We start from the raw sequence: 4,317 nt of genomic DNA, 5'->3' as shown, positions 1-4,317 counted from the left end.
CTCTAGATACATGCTGGATAGCGGTCGATAAGTGGAGTAATAGTAGTAGATGCAGAATCGTTTCAGTCTACTTGTCTCGGACGTGATGCCTATATACATGATCATACCTAGATATTCTCATAACTATGCTCAATTCTGTCAATTGCTCAACAGTAATTTGTTCACCCACCATAGAATACTTATGCTCTTGAGAGAAGCCACTAGTGAAACCTATGGCCCCGGGTCTCTTTCTCATCATATCAATCTCCATCACTTTATTATTGGTTTGCTTTTACTTTTTTACTTTGCATCTCTATACCAAAAATACCAAAAATATTATTTATCATCTCTATCAGATCTCACTTTCGTAAGTGACCGTGAAGGGATTGACAACCCCTAAGCATGTTGGTTGCGTTGAGCTATTGTTTTTGTGTAGGTACGAGGGACTCGCGCGTAGCCTCCTAATGGATTGATACCTTGGTTCTCAAAAACTGAGGGAAATACTTACGCTACTTTGCTGCATCATCCCTTCCTCTTCGGGGAAATCCAACGCGGTGCTCAAGAAGTAGCAGTGGTTTCTCAACATAAGCAGTAGGAACAACATGATCATTATAAGTGATAGTATTTTATTCAACTTTAATAGGTGCAACTACTTTTACTTCGATGGGAGGATTATATTTAAACCACTTCTCCTTAGGGAGATCAGCATGAGTAGCAAATGATTCACAGAAATAAGCTACTATCTTAGAGTCAAGTCCATATTTAGTGCTAAATTCACGGAAAGCATCGGTATCCATAAAAGATTTAACACAATCAAACTTAGGTGTTATACCTGACTCCTTACCTTCATCGAGGTCCCAATCTTCACAGTTGCGTTTAATTCTCTCTAATAAATCCCATTTGAATTCAATAGTCTTCATCATAAAAGATCCAGTACAAGAAGTACCGAGCATGGAGCGATTACTAAGAGAAAGCCGAGCATAAATTTTTTGAATAATCATTTCTCTTGAGAGCTCATGAATGGGGCAAGGATATAAAATTGACTTAAGCCTCCCCCAATCTTGAGAGATGCTTTCTCCTTCACAAGGCCAAAAATTATATGTATATAATTACGATCGCGATGAACAAGATGCATAGGATAAAACTTCTGGTGAAATTCCAATTTCAATCGCTTGTAGTCCCATGATCCCATATCATCACATAGCCTATACCATGTCAATGCATATCCCTTCAAAGATAAAGGTAAGACCTTCTTCTTGATAACATCATCGGGCATACCTGCAAGCTTAAATAATCCACAAACTTCATCCACATAGATTAAGTGTAAATCGGGATGCAATGTTCCTTCTCCTGCAAAAGGATTAGCTAGCAGTTTCTCTATCATAACCGAAGGAATTTCAAAGTAAACATTTTCAGTAGGTTCAGTAGGTTGAGTGGTATCTAATTGTGGTTCCAGACGAGGTGAAGATACCCCAAACAAACCCCTCAAAGGATTATGTTCCATAGTAACAAGTGGCAGTAAATTTCAGCACAATATATAAATTTTTTCCTTACCAAATTCCACCAACCAAAGGCGCTTCACTCCCCGGCAACGGCGCAAGAAAAGAGTCTTGTGACCCACAAGTGTAGGGGATCTATCCATAGCTTTTCAATAAGTAAGAGTGTCAAACCCAAAGAGGAGCGGAAGGAAATAATAAGCAGTTTTCAGTAAGGTAGTATTCTCGGCAAGCACTGAAATTATCGGTAACAGATAGTTTTGTGATAAGGTAATTTGTAACGAGTAGCAAGTAATAAAAGTAAATAAGGTGCAGAAAGATGGCCCAATCCTTTTTGTAGCAAAGGACAAGCCTGGACAAACTCTTATATGAAGGAAAGCACTCCCGAGGACACATGGGAATTATTGTCAAGCTAGTTTTCATCACGTTCATATGATTCACGTTCGATACTTCGATAATTTGATATGTAGACGGGTGCTTGGGTGCTTTCCTTACTTGGACAAGCATCCCACTTATGATTAACCCCCATTTCAAGCATCCGCAACTACAACAGAAGTATTAAGGTAAATCTAACCATAGCATGAAATATATGGATCCAAATCAGCCCCTTACGAAGCAACGCATAAACTAGGGTTTAAGCTTATGTCACTCTAGCAACCCATCATCTAATTATTACTTCCCAATGGCTCCCTCTAGTCCCAAACAATGGTGAAGTGTCATGTAGTCGACGTTCACATGACACCACTAGAGGGATGACAACATACATCTCATCAAAATATCGAACGAATACCAAATTCACATGACTAATTATAGCAAGACTTCTCCCATGTCCTCAGGAACAAATGTAACTACTCACAAAGCATATTCATGTTCATAATCAGAGGGTTATTAATATGCATAATGGATCTGAACATATGATCTTCCACCAATTAAACCAACTAGTATCAACTACAAGGAGTAATCAACACTACTAGCAGCCCACAGGTACCAATCTGAGGATTGGATACAAAGATTGGATACAAGAGATGAAATAGGGTTTGAGATGAGATGGTGCTGGTGAACATGTTGATGGAGATTGACCCCCTCCCGATGAGAGGATCATTGGTGATGACGATGGCGATGATTTCCCCCTCCCGGAGGGAGGTTTCCCCGACAGAACAGCTTTGCCGGAGCCCTAGATTGGTTCCGCCAAGGTTCCGCCTCGTGGCGGCAGAGTTTCTTCCCGAAAGCTTGCTTATTATTTTTTCTTGGACGAAAGACTACATATAGCCAAAGATGGGCATCGGAGGGCCACTAGGGGGACCACGAGGCAGGGGGCGCGCCCAGGGGGTAGGGCGCGCCCCCACCCTCGTGGCTGGTGGGTGGCCCCCCTCTGGTACTTCTTGCGCCCAATATTTTTTATATATTCCGAAAAGTGCTCCCGTGGAGTTTCAGGACATTTGGAGATGTGCAGAATAGGTCTCTAATATTTGCTCCTTTTCCAGCCCAGAATTCCAGCTGCCGGCATTCCCCCACTTCATGTAAACCTTGTAAAATAAGAGAGAATAGGCATAAGTATTGTGACATAATGTGTAATAACAGCCCATAATGCAATAAATATTGATATAAAAGCATGATGCAAAATGGACGATACGTCTATCGTCCATTTTGCATCATGTTTACCTACTGTTATTTATAATGTTTTGATGCACAATAATGCTTTTTGGAGTAATTCTAATGCGTTTTCTCTCATAATATGCATGGTTTACACAAAGTGGGATTCTGGACCTGAAAAAGCTACGTCAGAGTTACCTATTCTGAACATCTCCAAATAAGCTGAAAATTTACGAAGAATTGTTTTTCAATGTATGAAAAATATTGGAGCAAATAACTACCAGAGGGGGCTCACCAGGTGGGCACAACCCACCTGGGCGCGCCAGGGAGCCCAGGCGCGCCCTGGTGGGTTGTGCCCTCCTTGGCCCACCTTCGGTGCCCATCTTCTGGTATATAGGTCATTTTTACCTAGAAAAACTCAGAGGGGGACTTTCGGGACAAAGCGCCGCCATCTTGAGGTGGAACTTGGGCAGGAGCACTTTTGCCCTCCGGCGGAGCGATTCCGCCGGGGGAACTTCCCTCCCGAAGGGGGAAAACATCGCCATCGTCATCACCAACAATTGTCCCATCTTTGGGAGGGCAATCTCCATCAACATCATCAACAACATCATCTCCTCTCAAACCCTAGTTCCTCTTGTGTTCAATCTTTGTACCGGAACCTTAGATTGGTACTTGCAGGTGACTAGTAGTGTTGATTACATCTTATAGTTGATTACTATGTGGTTTATTTGGTGGAATATCATATGTTCAGATCCATTATGATATTTAATACCCCTCTAATCTTGAGCATGATTATCAATTGTGAGCAGTTACTTTTGTTCTTGAGGTCACAAAAGAAGTCATGTTGCAAGTAATCATGTGAACCTAATATGTGTTTGATATTTTGATGATATGTATGTTGTGATTCCCTTAGTGGTGTCATGTGAACGTCGACTACATGGCACTTCACCATATTTGTTCCTAAGGGGATGCATTGTGGAGTAGTTATTAGATGATGGGTTGGTAGAGTGACAGAAGCCTAAACCACTAGTTTATGTGCTACTTCGTAAGGGACCGATTTGGATCCAAAAGTTTAATGCTATGGTTAGATTTTATCTTAATACTTTTCTCGTAGTTGCGGACGCTTGTGAGGGGGTTAATCATAAGTAGGATGTTTGTTCAAGTAAGAACAACACCTAAGCACTGGTCCACCCACATATAAAATTATCAAAGTAGCAAACACGAATCAAACCAACACGACGGAAGTGAC

Source organism: Triticum urartu, chromosome 7, assembly GCF_003073215.2.
Source record: "Triticum urartu cultivar G1812 chromosome 7, Tu2.1, whole genome shotgun sequence".
Taxonomy (NCBI): Eukaryota; Viridiplantae; Streptophyta; class Magnoliopsida; order Poales; family Poaceae; genus Triticum; species Triticum urartu.
Note: the sequence above shows the minus strand (reverse complement) of the source record.